General features: G+C 37.1%; 1 protein-coding gene and 1 pseudogene across 2 annotated transcripts in view; both read right to left on the minus strand.

Annotated features, from left to right (window-relative positions):
- Positions 1-20,061, minus strand: part of KHDRBS2 (KH RNA binding domain containing, signal transduction associated 2) — a 699,319-nt gene that overhangs the window by 328,773 nt on the left and 350,485 nt on the right. The window lies entirely within an intron of this gene.
- The window catches only part of LOC309607968 (CAP-Gly domain-containing linker protein 3 pseudogene), a 67,298-nt pseudogene that overhangs the window by 38,015 nt on the left and 9,222 nt on the right, over positions 1-20,061 (minus strand). The window contains exon 1 of the transcript in view: positions 1-20,061. This exon is cut by the window's left edge and continues 38,015 nt beyond it; it is cut by the window's right edge and continues 9,222 nt beyond it. The product of the transcript in view is annotated as a CAP-Gly domain-containing linker protein 3 pseudogene (transcript).

The following is a 20,061-nucleotide window of genomic DNA, read 5'->3' on the forward strand; positions in this document are numbered from 1 at the left end:
GCCTACTTTATCAAAGATAAAGTGACCATATGTGCGTGGGTTTATCTCTGGGCTTTCTATCCTGTTCCATTGATCTATATTTCTGTTTTTGTGCTGGTACCATACTGTCTTGATTACTGTAGCTTTGCAGTATAGTCTGAAGTCAGGGATCCTGATTCTTCCAGCTCCGTTTTTCTTTCTCATGATTGCTTTGGCTATTTGGGGTCTTTTGCATTTCCATACAAATTGTGAAATTTTTTGTTCTAGTTCTGTGAAAAATGCTAGTGGTAGTTTGATAAAGATTGCATTGAATCTGTAGATTGCTTTGGGTAGTAGACTCGTTTTCACAATGTTGATTCTTCCAATCCAAGAACATGGTACATCTCTCCATCTATCTGTATCATCTTTAATTTCTTTCATCAGCGTCCTATAATTTTCTGCATACAGGTCTTTTGTCTCCTTAGGTAGGTTTATTCCTAGATATTTTATTCTTTTTGTTGCAATGGTAAATGGGAGTGTTTTCTTAATTTCACTTACAGATTTTTCATCATTAGTGTATAGGAATGCCAGAGATTTCTGTGCATTAATTTTGTATCCTGCTACTTTACCAAATTCATTGATTAGCTCTAGTAGTTTTCTGGTAGCATCTTTAGGATTCTCTATGTATAGTATCGTGTCATCTGCAAACAGTGAAAGCTTTACTTCTTCTTTTCCCCTCAGAATGGGAGAAAATTTTTGCAAGTGAAGCAACTGACAAAGGATTAATCTCCAAAATTTACAAGCAGCTCATGCAGCTCAATATCAAAAAATCAAACAAGCCAATCCAAAAATAGGCAGAAGATGTAAATAGACATTTCTCCAAAGAAGGTATACCGATTGCCAACAAATACATGAAAGAATGCTCAACATCATTAATCATTAGAGAAACGCAAATCAAAACTACAATGAGATATCGTCTCACACCGGTCAGAATGGCCATCATCAAAAAATCTACAAACAATAAATGCTGGAGAGGATGTGGAGGAAAGGGAACCCTCTTGCACTGTTGGTGGGAATGTAAATTGATACAGCCACTATGGAGAACAGTATGGAGGTTCCCTAAGAAACTAAAAATAGAACTACCATACGACCCAGCAATCCCACTACTGGGCATATACCCTGAGAAAACCATAATTCAAAAAGAGTCATGTACCAAAATGTTCATTGCAGCTCTATTTACAATAGCCAGGACATAGAAGCAACCTAAGTGTCCATCAACAGAGGAATGGATAAAGAAGATGTTGCACATATATACAATGGAATATTACTCAGCCATAAAAAGAAATGAAATGGAGTTATTTGCAGTGAGGTGGATTGACCTAGAGTCTGTCATACAGAGTGAAGTAAGTCAGAAAGAGAAAAACAAATACTGTATGCTAACACATATATATGGAATCTAAGAAAAAAAAAAAAAGAAAAGGTCATGAAGAACCTAGGGGCCAGACAGGAGTAAAGACACAGTCCTACTAGATAATGGACTTGAGGATATGGGGAGGGGGGAGGGTAAGCTGTGACAAAGTGAGAGAGTGGCATGGACATGTATACACTACCAAACGTAAAATAGATAGCTAGTGAGAAGCAGCCGCATAGCACAGGGAGATCAGCTCGTGCTTTGTGACCACCTAGAGGGGTGGGATAGGGTGGGTGGGAGGGAGGGAGATGCAAAAGGGAAGAGATATGGGAACATATGTATATGTATAACTGATTCACTTTGTTATAAAGCAGAAACTAACACACTATTGTAAAGCAATTATATTCCAATAAAGATGTTATAAAGAAAAAGAAAAATCAAGGATGATTTCACCAAAACTTCAAGCTAAAACTCTATGTCAGTCTTTGTGGGTTAAAACTTACCCACTGACACTAGACAGTTGACAGTCATCTATTTCCTACTACAATCTAATATAAGACATCTGCAAAATTGAGTTAGGTGCTCACGTGTCAGTTAATGGGGATTGGCAAAGGAAATATCGACAGAGCTCAATTTGGAAAAGGCTGCACAAGGTAATCCAATCTCACTATTAGCAACACTGCACAATTCATTTCTCACTCCCAGGACACAGACATCGACAATTCTTCTGATGGATTCAGTTCCTGACACAGTCCCAGAAAAAGTGAAAAGCTCACAAAATACTGGTTGAATTGAGTTCTGTAGTATGAGGCAGAGAGATTGTGAATGAACAAATGAGTTTTTCGGTAGGGGGCAAAACATGAGTGGAAAGTGAAGGGAGAATGTGACATTTGACTTTGCAGCCAAGAGTCCCTAATGGACAAAAAAACATTGCAGTCCAGGACAGTGTGGGTCATACATCAAGAGCTAATCAGAAATCCAAACTGGTGAGTTTTGACAAGCATTTTAAATAAAGAATGAAATAAAGAATGAAGAAGGAAAATGTGAATTTTTGGTGTACAGTGCAAACAGTAAGCATATGTATTATGGAAATTTTATTTCATGTTAGTATACATGAGTATCCTAAATCACAATATGTAATGCATATTGCATAGAAATGCAGAGAAAATAATTTTCTAGTAATTCACCTAAGAACAATATTAAAGAAAACAAAGGCTCTGAAGGCTTGCACTTAGTTAAATTTTATACTGCAAAGATACTTGGGAAGAAACTATTCTGGGAAGGCAAATGTCTATAAGAAACACTAATTATATAAAATGCAAGCAAGTATCAGGACATTTGTACAGATAAATGATATATGTAGCTAGTTAAATAGTCTTTGAGACAACTTTTAAAAGATATTTATTCATTATTCTATCTGTGTGATTTGTATCATTGTATTTTTTTTAAATTTTATTTATTTATTTATTTATTTTTAGCTGTGTTGGGTCTTCATTTCTGTGCGCGGACTTTCTCTAGTTGCGGCAAGCGGGGGCTACTCTTCATCGCGGTGCGCGGGCCTCTCACTATCGCGGCCTCTCTTGTTGCGGAGCACAGGCTTCATATGCGCAGGCTCAGTAGTTGTGGCTCACGGGCCCAGTTGCTCCGCTGTATGTGGGATCTTTCCATACCAGGGCTCAAACCCCTGCATTGGCAGGCAGATTCTCAACCACTGCGCCATGAGGGAAGCCCCTGTAACATTGTATTTTTATAACCAGTAACATTGAAAGAGTGATTTAAAATCCATAGTTCTCTTTTTTAGCTGAAGAAAATACTAGTCAATGTTAAAAATATATTTATACTTTTGCCATTTGATTGCCATTTCTTTAAGTTACAGAAGTGTCATCCTGGCAATTAAAGAATAGAAGGGATGAGTCTAGCATATCCAACCATCTATGCATCTCTGAGCAATTTCCCACTTTGTCATCCAATTAATTTTTTTGTAAAATGGAGATTCTAATTCTTGCCATAAAGTGTCACTGTGAGGATTAAGTTAGAGATAATGCATGATAAGCAGTTCATATATCACACATTATAAGCCCTCACAAAAAGGTGGTTTTGGTGTTAGTGTTGATAGTGGTGGTGAGAATAACAGTGCAGCAAGCCCTCATGCCCCGCTTTTCATGGTTCCATGAGGAACGTCCTCAGTAAGAAGAAAATTCCTGGTCTTTCCACCCTCCACCACCTTGAGAGGTACAGTGACTTAGCTGATTTGTGAGATAGAGCTAGACTGTGGCTCAGCCCTTTCTTCTTTCCCTCTGTTGAGAGCCAGCCTTCCTCCAGGGGACAGCCTCACCTCTCCACATGGCCAGAAGCATATTCCTCAGGGGAAGTATGGGATTGTCCTACTGCCGCACAGAATAGGTGGTAATTCTGTTCAATTAGGGGTGAATATTATCAAGCCCTTTCGGCTGAAGATTTCAAGCCACACAATTTGTCTTAAATAAAGCTGGTGGTATTTTAACTTGCAACTTGATTCTCAATCTGTTTTGAACTCAGGAGGAGGAGAGAGGGAGGTTTATTTGTCCCCTATATCCCTAAAAGTCACATTGATTAATATTCCTGTGTTCTTTGTACTATATATTTTATGTTTTTAAAAGTGGACACACACACATTTAATTAAGTAAATGAACTTTGTTATTGAGGGTGGGCTGCTGCAGTTCTGTATTTTATTGTTCTCTCTCTTTTAAGAGAACAAAGTTTTGGAAAGTTGAATTACTTTTCATAATAGGTTGTGAGTTTCTTTGCCTTCTAATGATCTGTCTTGCCTTAAAAATCTTCTATTGTCATGATGGTTGAATGAATAAGTATTGTTTCACATTGACCTATAATTCTATTTGACTATGTGTTTTAAACATTTTGATATGTTTGACAAACTTCCCCATGTCAAATTCCAAATAAATTTCTTTTGACCTCCAAAAAAAAAAAAAAAAAGGTGGACACACGGAATGACCTTCCCTTAGTGAAAGACATTGTCTCAGATAGGAAAGTTGAGATCAATCTGTTAGGAATCTATAGGTAATATTTCACAATTATGCAGTCCAATGTTTTTGTATATTTATATTAAATTATTTAGACTACATCTTAAAAGAATAATCCATACCCCCAACAATTTATTTACATTCTCAGGTATAAATATTTTTCAGGTTTAACTATATCTTTCTAAAGGCAAAAATGCCTATAAATTGTTTTATCAACCATTCTTCTACCTCATGTTTTAAACTTGAAATAGAAATGGCAATATTACCTATAGCTAGTTTTTTTTTTTAATTAATTTATTTTTGGCTGCACTGGGTCTTTGTAGCTGCACGATATTTCTGTAGTTGTGGCAAGCTGGGGCTACTCTTCATTGCGATGTGCAGTCTTCTCATTGCAGTGGCTTCTTTTGTTGCAGAGCATGTGCTCTAGGATGTAGGCTTCAGTAGTTGTGGCACACAGGTTCAGTAGTTGTGGCTTGCGGGGTCTAGAGCGCAGGCTCAGTAGTTGTGACGAATGGGCTTAGTTGCTCCGCACTATGTGGGATCTTCCCAGACCAGGGCTTGAACCCATGTCCCCTGCATTGGTAGGCGGATTCTTAACCACTGCACCACCAGGGAAGCCCTATAGCTAGTTTACTTGTTTAAAAGGACAATTTCTTGAATTGTTAAAAAAAAAACTCAATTTCTTGAGTTAGCAGAAGGTTTATCAACACAATATTCAAAACCAAAATGTAGTGTTCTATTACAGTTGAACATCCAGAAAGGAATCAAACACACTGGTGGTTGTTAATGTTGCTATTTCTTTCAAAATAAGAAGCCTAGTAACAGAATCAGCAGGAAGGTGGGTGGCTGTGTGACTGAAAACTCTCGTATCTTGGAGAATAGCTGTCTTTGGCAAGCTCATTGGATGACAGCTGATATACTGTCAGGAAAGACTCTCTGTGTGAAAATTCTATTTTGTTGTATCTTAATTCTCTTCCCTTGGATGCAGTACATCTCCAAGTGTTGAATGGCTTGCTATTTAACAGTAAATGCTGATGTTGAAAATTCAATATATTGCTCTGGTGTAAATGATCGTATAGTAATCACTACTGATATCATCAACTTCCTTCTGAAACAGATGTTAGGAAATGAATTTACAGAATTAAGGTAGTAGAGTGTTTAAACGCTCAGTAAAAGTTTACATCCAGATGTTCCAAAACTCTTAATCCTAGATATTTTTCTCCATATAGATAGAGCTACTGTCTGTTCCCCTGATCAATCAATGATGTTGATGCAGTTCTGAATTCTGTGTTAATATACTTCACACTGTTAGGAAAGTGCATATTCTCTATGAAGCTGTCTCATCTTTATTTATTTCAGCTTTTGGTTTATTCCCCTCTCTGGGATAGGATCATTTGTCTTTACAAGACTTAAAGTATATAAGACAAGACATCCCTTGAGGATTTTAAGTGATATTTCCTTTAAGTTGATTTTCCCTTGAGGTGAGGCTGAATGTCACTGCTCCTTAGAGAAGGGAAGGAATCTGAGTTCCACTGTCATTTTTTTTGTACCATTGTAGTTCTTTGTTTATAGATATATACGCTTAAATATGCTGGGTACTCAGGTTAATTCTAGTGATGTTTGTAATGAAATCTCACTAATATTGCCAGGCACAAATTTGGGATGACTGAAGTAACAATTATCACAGGCATACACGAAGGCCCAGAGGTAAGCTGTCCATGTCTTTTGGGTTTTTCCCCCAGACAAGCATAAGGCATGAGGTGGCATGGAGATTTGTAGCAAATTCATGCTATTTCTGCTTTGTTCTATGCTTTTTTATCTGAAAGTACAAAACTGTAAGCATTATTCAAAAATGGGCAAAAGTGAGTAAGAGAAACTTTGTTTTATATCAATTAACCTGTACTGGGGGCAGTTTTTCATACTAAGAAAATTACTGTAGACAAAGTGTCTTTGATGCCCTAAAAATGTAGACTTGAAATTGAAAAATGGTTCCATGTGCAAACAGGAAGTAAATCCCTTTGGAGAAGAGGGCTTTGGAGGGACTTTAACAAGGATCTCCAAAATATTGGGGGGTGAGGGAGTGACTGGATAATTTATAGTTATCAATCTACCAATCACTTTAATTGACATGCAAAACAGCACATTTTAGTTTTTAAAAATTAACTTTTTTTTTCTGTACTAGCATTGTACTAAAAATGGTCTAATATTGCTTTTTTTTTTCATCAAGGCATTTCTTAAGAAGATACTTGAAAACTTGCTTCCTAACATAATGGTCAAGAATACAGGGCATTTGTACAACATCCTTCCATGCCCACTCACCAGTTCCTTCACTGTATTAGCTTCTGAGGAGGGTACTTTAAGACATTCAAAGGTAGGATTAGAAAATCAGCATACAGCGTAAATTACTGAATACCTTTACAGGATGCACCAATCTTGGGTTAGTGGCCATAAAGTGACCTTTACAGAGCTATCTATAGCCATGTTTAAAATGCACAGTTTAACCTGAAGTGAATAAAAGGTGTTTACCACATCAGTGTCTATATGAGTAATCCTTCACTCCCTTATTGAGGATTTTTTTTTTTTTTTGGCATACCATCAGAGAAGTTTAAAACACACATTAGAGAGGCTCTATAATTATAGTTTTTGCAGTTCAAACAGCCTTGCTAAAGTGAAGTAAAACATTACCTCTATAATCAAAGAAAACTGCTCCTTAGACCAATTCTGTTTACCAGAATTCTGTAATTATACCCAACACATTGCATTGGAGAGTTCCAACAATGCTATATTATACTATAATGGTGTAATTATAGTATAATAGTATAATTGACTGCCATCAATGTTTTTGATGATTATGACTAAGGCAAAATTCATAAGACTCCATAAACATTTTCCAGTTCATTTTTATTAACAACTAATCATAAAAATATATAAGCAGAGCATTTGTTCCATCTTTTCACCTTTGAGTGATGACTTAAATTATTTTTAAAGCATTAATTATGAGAGCTTTTCAGTTAAAAACACTGTATTGCAGAGGCAAACTGGGAGATACACAAGTCAGAAGCACAGTGAGGGTTACCTGACTAGGGACAATGGGGTCAATACATTGAAGACAGGAATCATAAAACATTTCTGAATTTTCTACCTAATCTTTTTTCTATCATCTTGCTATGATAATATATTTTTTTAATTTTCTCAATTTGGACTTTCAAGACTATTCATTGCATGCACTGAACACAAATTCAAAGTTAGTAATTACTGTTTCAATATTATTTTTATAAGTTCATAGACTATTCCATGAGATTTTTTTTTTACTCTCTTCTGATGTTTCATTATTAGTGTAAAGAAATGCAACAGATTTCTGTATATTAATCTTGTATCCTGCTACCTTGCTGAATTCATTTATTCTAATCATTTTTGTGTGGAGGTTTTAGAGTTCTCTACATAGAGTATCATGTCATCTGCAAATAGTGACAGTTTTACCTCTTGCCTTCCAATTTGGATGCCCTTCACTTCTTTTTCTTGTCTGATTGCTGTGGCTAGGACTTCCAATATTAGGTTGAGTAGAAGTACTGAGAGTGCTCCTCTGCCCATTTTTTAAACAGGTTGTTTGTTTTTTGTTGTTGTTGAATTGTATGAATTTTTTTAAATTTTTTAACATCTTTATTGGAGTATAATTGCTTTACAATGCTGTGTTAGTTTCTGTCTAATAACAAACTGAATCAGCTATACTTACACATATATCTCCATATCTTTTCCCTCTTGCATCTCCCTCCTTCCCACATTCCTTATCCCACCCCTCTACATGGTCACAACGCACTGAGCTGATCTCCCTGTGCTATGCAGCTGCTTCCCACCAGCTATCGGTTTTACATTTGGTAATATATATATGTCCATGCCACTCTCTCACTTTGTCCCAGCTTACCCTTCCCCCTCTTGTGTCCTCAAGTCCATTCTCCAGTAGGTCTGTGTCTTTATTCCCGCCCTGCCCCTGGGTTCTTCATGAACTTTTTTTTTTAAATTCCATATATATGTGTCAGCATACGGTATTTGTTTTTCTTTTTCTGACTTACTTCACTCTGTATGACAGATTATAGGTTCATCCACCTCACTACAAATAACTCAATTTCATTTCTTTTTATGGATGAGTAATATTTCACTGTATATATGTGCCACATCTCTTTATCCATTCATCTGTCGATGGACAATTAGGTTGCTTCCTAATTGTAAATAGGAAGCTGCAATGAATAGAGCTGCAATGAACATTTTGATACATGACTTTTTTGAATTATGGTTTTCTCAAGGTATATGCCCAGTAGTGGGATTGCTGGGTCGTATGGTAGTTCTATTTTTAGTTTTTTAAGGAACCTCCATACTGTTCTCCATAGTGGCTGTATCAATTTACATTCCCACCAACAGTGCAAGAGTGTTCCCTTTTCTCCACACCCTCTCCAGCATTTATTGTTTGTAGATTTTTTGATGATGGCCATTCTGACTGGTGTGAGATGATATCTCATTGTAGTTTTTTTTTTTTTAAAGGTTTTTTTTTAAATTATTAGCACCTTTAATTATTATTTATTTTATTTTATTTTTTTACTTTGGCTGTGTTGGGTCTTCGTTTCTGTGTGAGGCCTTCCTCTAGTTGCAGCAAGCGGGGGCCACTCTTCATTGCGGTGCGCGGGCCTCTCACTATCATGGCCTCTCTTGTTGCAGAGCACAGGCTCCAGATGCGCAGGCTCAGTAGTTGTGGCTCATGGGCCTCGTTGCTCCGCGACATGTGGGATCTTCCCAGACCAGGGCTCGAGCCCGTGTCCCCTGCATTAGCAGGCAGATTCTCAACCACTGCACCACCAGAGAAGCCCTCATTGTAGTTTTGATTTGCATTTCTCTAGTGATTAATGAGGTTGAGCATTCTTTCATGTGTTTGTTGGTAATCTGTATATCTTCTTTGGAGAAATGTCTATTTACATCTTCTGCCCATTTTTGGATTGGCTTGTTTGATTTTTTGATATTGAGGTGCATGAGCTACTTGTATATTTTGGAGATTAATCCTTTGTCAGTTGCTTCATTTGCAAATATTTTCTCCCATTCTGAGGGTTGTCTGTTAGTCTTGTTTATGATTTCCGTTGCTGTGAAAAAGCTTTTAAGTTTTATTAGGTCCCATTTGTTTATTTTTGTTTTTATTTCCATTTCTCTAGGAGGTGGGTCAAAAAGATTCTTGCTGTGATTTACATCATAGAGTGTTCTGCCTATGTTTTCCTCTAAGAGTTTGATAGTGTCTGGCCTTACATTTAGGTCTTTAATCCATTTTGAGTTTATTTTTCTGTATGGTGTTAGGAAGTGTTCTAATTTCATTCTTTTACATGTAGCTGTCCAGTTTTCCCAGCACCACTTATTGAAGAGGCTGTCTCTTCTCCATTGTATATTCTTGCCTCCATTATCAAAAATAAGGTGACCATATGTGCTTGGGTTCATCTCTGGGTTTTCTCTCCTGTTCCATTGATCTATATTTCTGTTTTTGTGCCAGTACCATAGTGTTTTGATTACTATAGATTTGTAGTATAGTCTGAAGTCAGGGATCCTGATTCCTCCAGCTCCGTTGTTCTTTCTCAAGATTGCTTTGGCTATTTGGGATTTTTTGTGTTTCCATACATTGTGAAATATTTTGTTCTAGTTCTGAGAAAAATGCCATTGGTAGTTTGATAGGGATTGCACTGAATGTATAGGTTGCTTTGGATAGTATAGTCATTTTCACAATGTTGATTCTTCCAATCCAAGAACATGGTAAATCTCTCCACATTTTTGTATCATCTTTAATTTCTTTCATCAGTGTCTTATATTTCTCCGCATACAGGTCTTTTGTCTCCTTAGGTAGGTTTATTCCTAGGTATTTTATTATTTTTATTGCAGTGGTAAATAGGAGTGTTTCCTTAATTTCACTTTCAGATTTTTCATCATTAGTGTATAAGAATGCAAGAGATTTCTGTGCATTAATTTTGTATCCTGCTACTTTATCAAATTCATTGTTTAGTTCTAGTACTTTTCTGGTACAGTCTTTAGGATTATCTATGCATAGTATCATGTCATCTGCAAAGAGTGACAGCTTTACTTCTCCTTTCCCGATTTGGATTCTTTTTATTTCTTTTTCTTCTCTGATTGATGTGGCTAAAACTTCCAAAACAGTGTTGAATAATAGTGGTGAGAGTGGGCAACCTTGTCTTTTTCCTGATCTTAGTGGAAATGGTTTCAGTTTTTCACCATTGAGGATGATGTTTGCTGTGGGTTTGTCATATATGGTCTTTATTATGTTGAGGTAAGTTCCCTCTATGCCTACTTTCTGCAGGGCTTTTATCATAAATCGGTGTTGAATTTTGTCGAAAGCTTTCTCTGCATCTATTGAGATGATCATATGGTTTTTATTCTTCAATTTGTTAATATGGTGTATCACATTGATTGATTTGTGTATATTGAAGAATCCTTGCATTCCTGGTATAAACCTCACTTGATCATGGTGTATGATCCTTTTAATGTGCTGTTGGATTCTGTTTGCTAGTATTTTGTTGAGGATTTTTGCATCTATGTTCATCAGTGATATTGGCCTGTAGTTTTCTTTCTTTGTGACATCTTTGTCTGGTTTTGGTATCAGGGTGATGGTGGCCTCGTAGAATGAGTTTGGGAGTGTTCCTCCCTCTGCAATATTTTGGAAGAGTTTGAGAAGGATAGGTGTTAGCTCTTCTCTTAATGTTTGATAGAATTCACCTGTAAAGCTATCTGGTCCTGGGCTTTTTTTTGTTGGAAGATTTTAATCACAGTCCCAATTTCAGTGTTTGTGACTTGTCTGTTTATATTTTCTACATGTTCCTGGTTCAGTCTCAGAACGTTGTGCTTTTCTAAGAATTTGTCCATTTCTTCCAGGTTGTCCATTTTATTGGCGTATAGTTGCTTGTAGTAATCTCTCATGATCCTTTGTATTTCTGCAGTGTCAGTTGTTACTTCTCCTTTTTCATTTCTAATTCTATTGATTTGAGTCTTCTCCCTTTTTTCTTGATGAGTCTGGCTAATGGTTTATCAATTTTGCCTATCATCTCAAAGAACCAGCTTTTAGTTTTATTGATCTTTGCTATTGTTTCCATCATTTCTTTTTCATTTATTTCTGGTCTGATATTTATGATTTCTTTCCTTCTGCTAACTTTCGGGTTTTTTTGTTCTTCTTTCTTTAACTGCTTTAGGTGTAAATTTAGGTTGTTTATTTGAGATGTTTCTTCTTTCTTAAGGTAGGCTTGTATTGCCATAATCTTCCCTCTTAGAACTGCTTTTGCTGCATCCCAGAGGTTTTGGGCCATCGTGTTTTCATTGTCATTTGTTTCTAGGTATTTTTTTATTTCCTCTTTGATTTCTTCAGTGATCTCTTGGTTATTAAGTAGTGTATTGTTTAGCCTCCAAGCGTTTGTATTTTTTACAGATTTTTTCATGTAATTGATATCTAGGCTCATAGTGTTGTGGTCGGAAAAGATACTTGGTACAATTTCACTTTCCTTAAATTTACCAAGGCTTGATTTGTGACCCAAGATATGATCTATCCTGGAAAATGTTCCATGAGCACTTGAGAAGAAAGTGTATTCTGTTGTGTTTGGATGGAATGTGCTATAAATATCAATTAAGTCCATCTTGTTTAATGTATCATTTAAAGCTTGTGTTTCCTTTTTTATTTTCATTTTGGATGATCTGTCCATTGTTGAAAGTGGGGTGTTAAAGTCCCCTACAATGATTGTGTTACTCTCGATTTCCCCTTTTATGGCTGTTAGTATTTACCTTATGTATTGAGGTGGTCCTGTGTTGGGTGCATAAATATTTACAACTGTTACATCTTCTTCTTGGATTAATCCCTTGATCATTATGTAGCGTCCTTCTTTGTCTCCTGTAATAGTCTTTGTTGTAAAGTCTCTTTTGTCTGTTATGAGAATTGCTACTCCAGCTTTCTTTTGATTTCCATTTGCATGGAATATCTTTTTCCATGCCCTCACTTTCAGTCTGTATGTGTCCCAAGGTCTGAAGTGAGTCTCTTGTAGACTGCATATATACGGGTCTTATTTTTGTATCCATTCAGCCAGTCTATGTCTTTTGGTTGGAGAATATAATCCGTTTACATTCAAGGTAATTATTAATATTTTCTCTGTCCCTTTCTTTTTCTCTTTATCTTCTGTGACCCCAATAATTCAAATGTTGGTGCATTTAATATTGTCCTAGAGGTCTCTCAGGCTGTCCTCAAATCTGTTCATTCTTTTTTCTTTATTCTCCTCTGTAGTAGTTATTTCCACTATTTTATCTTCCAGGTCACTTATCTGTTCTTCTGCCTCAGTTATTCTGCTCTCGATTCCTTCTAGAGAATTTTTAATTTCATTTATTGTGTTGTTCATCATTGTTTGTTTGCTCTTTAGTTCTTCTAGGTCCTTGTTAAATGTTTCTTGTATTTTCTCCATTCTGTTTCCAAGATTTTGGATCATCTTTACTATCATTATTCTGAATTCTTTTTCAAGTAGACTGCTTATTTCCTCTTCATTTGTTAGGTCTGGTGCATTTTTTACCTTGCTCCTTCATCTGCTGTGTGTTTCTCTGTCTTCTCATTTTGCTTAAATTACTGTGTTTGGGGTCTCCTTTTTGCAGGCTGCAGGTTTGTAGTTCCCATTGTTTTTGGTGTCTGTCCCCAGTGGCTAAGGTTTGTTCAGTGTGTTGTGTAGGCTTCCTGGTGGAGGGGACTAGTGCCTATGTTCTGGTGAATGAGGCTGGATCTTGTCTTTCTGGTGGACAGTTTCACATCTGGTGGTGTGTTTTGGGGTGTCTGTGACCTTATTATGACTTTAGGCAGCCTCTCTGTTAATGGGTGGGGTCGTGTTCCTGTCTTGCTAGTTGTTTGGCATAGGGTGTCTAGCACTGTAGCTTGCTGGTCATTGAGTGAAGCTGGGTCTTGGCATTGAGATGGAGATCTCTTGGAGATTTTCACAGTTTGATATTACATGGAGCTGGAAGGTCTCTGGTGTACCAATGTCTTGATCTCGGTTCTCCCCCCCTCAGAGGCACAGCCCTGATGCCTGGCTGGAGCACCAAGACCCTGTCATCCACACGGAAAAAGAGAAAACGGGGGAAAAAATATATATCGTTGCTCCCAAAGTCCACCACCTCAATTTGGGATGATTCGTTGTCTATTCAGGTATTCCACAGATGCAGGGTATATCAAGTTGACTGTGGAAATTTAATCCGCTGCTTCTGAGGCTGCTGGGAGAGATTTCCCTTTCTCTTTTTTGTTCCCACAGCTTTGGAAGAAGCTGGTGTTCAGTTTTGGATTTGGCCCCGCTTCTGTGTGTAGGTTGCCTGAGGGCATCTGTTCCCGCTCAGAAAGGACGGGGCTAAAGGAGCAGTTGATTAGGGGGCTCTGGCTCATTCAGGCTGGGTGGAGGGAGGGGTACGGAATGCGGGGTGAGCCTGTGGCAGCAGAGGACCGCATGACATTGCAACAGCCTGAGGCACCATGTGTTCTCCCTGGGAAGTTGTCCCTGAATCACAGGACCCTGGCAGTGGCGGGCTGCACAGCTCCCAGGAGGGGAGGTGCAGATAGTGACCTGTGCTTGCACACAGGCTTCTTGGTGGCTGTAGCAGCAGCCTTAGCATTTCATGCCCATCTCTGGGGTCCGCGCTGATAGCCGTGGCTCACACCCATCTCTTGAGCTCGTTTAAGCGCCTCTCTTAATTCCCTCTCCTTGCGTACTGCAGAACAAAGAGGCAAGAAAAAGTCTTTTGCCTCTTCGGCAGCTCCAGATCATTTTCTAGACACACTCCTGGCTAGCTGTGGTGCACTAGCCCCCTTCAGGCTGTGTTCACACAGTCAACCCCAGTCCTCTCCCTGGGATCCGACCTCTGAAGCCAGAGCCTCAGCTCCTAGCCCCAACCCGTCCCGGTGGGTGAGCAGACAAGCCTCTCGGGCTGGTGAGTGCTGGTCGGCACCGATCCTCTGTGCGGGAATCTCTCCGCTTTGCCCTCCGAAAACCTTTTGCTGTGCTCTCCTCCATAGCTCCAAAGCTTCCCCCCTCGTCCACCTGCAGTCTCTGCCTGTGAAGGGGCTTCCTATTGTGTGGAAACCTTTCCCCCTTCACAGCTCCCTCCCACTGGTGCAGGTCCTGTCCCTATTCTTTCGTCTCTGTTTTTTCCTTTTTCTTTTGCCCTACCCAGGTACGTGGGGAGATTCTTGCCTTTTGGGAGGTCTGAGGTCTTCTGCCAGCATACATTAGGTGTTCTGTAGGGGTTGTTCAGCATGTAGATGTATTTCTGATGTATTTGTGGGGAGGAAGGTGATCTCCACATCTTACTTTTCCGCCATCTTGAAGCTCCCTCCTGCATGAATTCTTTATCTATTTTGGATATTGACCCTTTATTGGATATATGATTTGCAAATATCTCCTCATTCATTTGGTTGTCTTTTCATTTTCTTGATGGTTTCCTTTGCTTTGCAAAAGCTTTTAGCTTGATGTCATCCCATTTGTTCATTTTTGTTTTTGTTCCTTTGCCTGAGGAGACATACCTTGAAAGATATTGCTAAGACCAATGTCAAAGAACATACTGCACATGTTTTTTTCTAGGAATTTTATGGCTTTAGGTCTCATATTCAAACATTTAATCCATTTTGGGTTGATTTCTGTGTATGGTATGAGATAGTCTTCTAGTTCCTTTTCCTTTTTTTTTCTTTTTTTTTTTGCATGTAGTTATTCAGTTTTCCCAACACCATTTATTGAAGAGACTATCTATTCTCCATTGTATGGTCTTTGTTCCACTGTCATAAATTAATTGTCCATGTATGTGTAAGTTTATTTCTTGGTTCCCATTTCTGTTCCATTGTGGAAAACAGTATGGAGGTTCCTCAAAAAATTAAGAATAAAACTACTCTATGACCCAGATATCCCACTTCTGGGTATTTATCTGAAGAATACTTAAACACTAATTCAAAAAGATGTATGCACTCCTATGCTGCATTCTTTACAGTAGTCAAGATATGGAAACAACCTATATGTCTATCAACAGATGAATAGATCAAGAAGATATGATATATATAATTGAATATTACTCAGCCATAAAAAGATGAAATCTTCCATTTGCTACAACATGTATGGACCTTGAGGGTATTGTGGTAAGTGAAAAAAGTCTGAACTAGAAAGACTAATGCCATATGATTTCACTCATACATGGACTATCAAAAACAAACCAAAAAACAAAGTAAATGAATAAAATAAAACAAACCAAAACAAACATGTAGATACAGAGTAGAGAGTAGTAGTGGTTACTAGAGGGGAAGGGGCAGCGTGGAGGACAAAATGGGTAAAATGATCAACAGTATGGTGACAGATGGAAACTAAATTTTTAGTGGTGAGCACACTGTAGTGTATACAGAAGCAGATTTATAATGTATACATGAAACATATAATGTTGTAAACCAATGTTACCTCAGTATAAAATAAAATAAATAATGACATAGACTCAAAGTTAAAAAAAAACCTGTTCATATCTGGTATTATAACTTAGCAAATTTCCAAAATGTGTTATATATTTCATTCAATATGAAATCTTATATTTATCTAGTATTTTCAAAATATTTTCGTATATATTAGGTAACTGGAGATTCACAATGGCTCAATGAAAGGTAGGAAAGTTATTATCATTTCTGTTTTATTCTTCCAGTTTTATTGAGATATAGTTGACATACAACACTGTGTAAGTCTAAGGTGTACAACATAATTTGACTACATGCATCATGAAATGATTATCACAGTAAGTTTAGTGAAAATCCATCATCTTATATAGGTACAACATTAAAGAAATAGAAGCAATTTATTTTTCTTGTGATGAGAAGTCTTAGGATTTACTCTCCTAACTTTCATATATAACATAGAGCAATGTTAATTATCATGTTGTATATTATACCCCTAGTACATATTTATCTCATAACTGGAAGATTGTACCTTTGACCGCTTTCACCCAATTTATCCTCCCCCTACTTCCCTGCCTCTGGTAGACACAAATATAGTCTCTTTGTGTATGAGTCTTTGTTTGTTTCCTTATGAAGTATAATTGACATACAACACTATGTTAGTTCCTGTTACACATCACTTCTGTTTTAAAGGTGAGGAAATCGCAGCTTAAGTGATACCATTCAGACTCCATATATTCTTACTTTGACCAATCCAGTGTGACTTTTCAAACAATTTTGTGGGTTTTAAAAAATACAGTAAATGCTTGGTATACATACTGAGAAGCATTAGAAAAATAAAAGTTGGGATGCAAGTATTTTTGCAATTGTCCCTATCCCTCCTCTACACATGCACTAATACATGCTGACATAGAACCATCTAAATTTAAAAAGGTCCATTGAAAGTTTGGGATATCATTACAATTTAAAAAATTGTGTTATGCCAGCTCAGCTTTGACAGAAAGTGTAGAATTTCACTTAATATTGCTAGCTTTTTGACAGAGCTGCTTTTGTGTCTGATGACAATGATGCCCTTCAGCTGCCAACAGAAAAAACAGGCTACTAGAACAATTAAGTACTGTTCTCAGCCATAAAATTGTAAAAAATGAAGCTCCCTCTTTGTGTTCATGAAATTCATTCTTCTATAGGAATACGAAAGGCATATGACCTGACCCACCCAGGTTCTAGAAATCAAAACATATTATGGATATTATTGGAGAGATATAGTGACACAAACTCTCTGCCTTCTTATAAGATACAAGTGCTGGTAGAGATAGAACAAATTTAAAGGCTGAGTCAGGAAGAGTGAGGGGAAGGGCATGGGCCACAAGCAAATAAAACCCAAGCAAGATACCACAGTTAACTCTACAGCTAGCAGAGAGGAAAGAAAGCTCTGAACAACTAACTTAAAGAAGGCCTACAACAAGTTTCTAGACTGAAAAAAATGGGCCAGGAAAGGAAACAGATGGTGATGGAAACACCACAGTGAATAAACAAGACATCAGGACAAAGTTGCCACAAAATCAAGGTCTATCGAACAGTAACAGAGAAATATTCTGGTAGAGAGAGGATCCACAAGCATTTAGAGAGAGTGAGTGCCATCAGACAAAACACTGAGAAAGACTTCAGTGGTGCATCACTGTTTTCAGAAATACCTGCCAAGTTCTGGCACTGTCTTAAGTGATCACTTTTAATTTTAGTTTGAGAACTCAGCCCATAGGGGAGTGTGTGTGTGCATGTGTGCATGTGTGTGAATAGATAGATATATAAATAATAATGTAAATAATAAGCACTAGTATTTACTGAATACTTTTACATGCCCAACACCTATCTAAATGCTCAGAAAGATCCTATGAGGTCAGCCCTATAATTATCCTCAATTTACAGAGGATGAAGAACAGTTATCCTTCACCCACAATCATGAAGTTAGCTTCACCCACAGTCATTGCAGTAAGCAAAGGAGCAAGGGTTTGAAGGTGGGCAGTCCAGAATTCATGCTCTTAACATGCTCTTATTATATGTTGAAAGCATAGCACACATGTATGGGAACACAAAAGACCCTGAATAAACAAAGCAATCTTGAGAAAGAAAAACAGAGCTGGAAGAATCAGGCTCCCTGACTTCAGACTATACTACAAAGCTACAGTATATCAAAACAGTATGGTACTGGCACAGAAACAGAAATATAGATCAATGGAACAGGACAGAAAGCCCAGAAATAGACCCATGTACCTATGGTCAATTAATCTATAACAAAGGAAGCAAGAATATACAATGAAGAAGAGACAATCTCTTCAATAAGTTGTGCTGGGAAAACTGCACAGCTACATGTAAAAGGATGAAATTAAAACAATCTCTAACACCATACACAAAAATAAACTCAAAATGGGTTAAAGACATAAATGTAAAACTGGATACTATAAAATTCCTAGAGGAAAACATAGGCAGAACACTCTTTGACACAAATTGCAGCAATATCTTTTTTGATCCATCTTCTAGAGTAATGGAAATAAAAACAAAAACAAACGAATGGGACCTACCTAACTAAACTTAAAAGCTTTTGCATAGCAAAGGAAACCATAAACAAAACAAAAAGATAACCTACAGAATGGGAGAAAATAATTGCAAATGATGTGACCGAAAGGGATTACTCTCCTAAATATACAAACAGCTCACACAACTCAATATCAAAAAACAAAAAACCCAATCAAAAAATGGGCAGAAGACCTAGACATTCCTCCAGAGAAGACATACAGATAACCAGAAGGCACATGAAAGGGTGTTCAGCGTCACTAATTATTAGAGAAATGCAAATCAAAACTACAATGAGGTATCACCTCACACGGTCAGAAAGACCATTATCAAAATGTATACAAATAGTAACTGCTGGAGAGGGTGTGGAGAAAAGGGAACCCTCCTCCACTGTTGGTGGGAATATAAATTGGTGCATCTACTATGGAGAACAGTATGGAGGTTCTGTAAAAAACTTTAAATATTTATTTATTTATTTATTTATCTATTTTAAAATTGAAGTATAGATGATTTACAATGTTGTGTTAATTTCTGCTGTACAGCAAAGCAATTCAGTTATACATATATATACATTCTTTTTATATATTCTTTTCGATTATGATTTATCATAAGATATTGAATATAATTCCCTGTGCTATACAGTAGGACCTTTTGTTTATCCATCCTATATATAATAGCTTACATCTGCTAAACCCAACCTCCCACTCCAACCCTCCCCCAACTCCCTCCTGCTTGTTAACCACCAGTTGCTGCAAATGGCAGCAACATGGATGGACAATTTAGGCTGTTTCCATGTCTTGGCTACTGTGAATAGTACTGCTATGAACATAGGGGTGCATGTATCTTTTTGAATTATAGTTTTGTCTGGTCATGTGCCCAGGAGTGGGATTGCTGGATCATATAGTAATTCCACTTTTAGTTAAAAAACTAAAAATAGACAGATGAATGGATAAAGAAGATGTGGTATATACATACAATGGAATATTGCTCAGACATAACAAAAGAATAAAATAATGCCATTTGCAGCAACATGGATGGACCTAGAGATGATCATATTAAGTGAAGTAATCCAGATAAACATCATATGATATCGTTATATGAATCTAAAAAAATGATACAAATGAACTTATTTACAAAACAGAAATAGACCCACAGACATATAAAACAAACTATGGTTATCAAAGGGGAAGCAGGGGAGGGATAAATTAGGAGTTTGGGATTAACATATACACACTACTATATATAAAATAGATAACCAACAAGGACCTACTGTATAACACAGAGAACTATATTTTGTAATGACCTATAAGGGAAAAGAATCTGGAAAAGAACAGATATACACATATACTTATAACTGAATCTCTTTGCTGTACACCTGAAACTAACACAATATTGTAAATCAACTATACTTCAATAAAAACAAAAGAATAGCCCACATTATATGTAAATTTTTCCAGTATATGTAATTCTGATTCTCATGAATCTACGTTAATGACTTTTACTGTGTAACATTAACTAGTACATTTAGAGGCCATCATAGGATGTAAACTGTGGAACATATGATTCACTGACCAAATTGGAATCAGAAGAGCTTGTCTCTTGCACTTGGTTGATCTCAGGGGCAGAGTAGT

This window comes from Balaenoptera borealis, assembly GCF_965194805.1.
Source record: "Balaenoptera borealis genome assembly, chromosome: 12".
Classification (NCBI taxonomy): domain Eukaryota; kingdom Metazoa; phylum Chordata; class Mammalia; order Artiodactyla; family Balaenopteridae; genus Balaenoptera; species Balaenoptera borealis.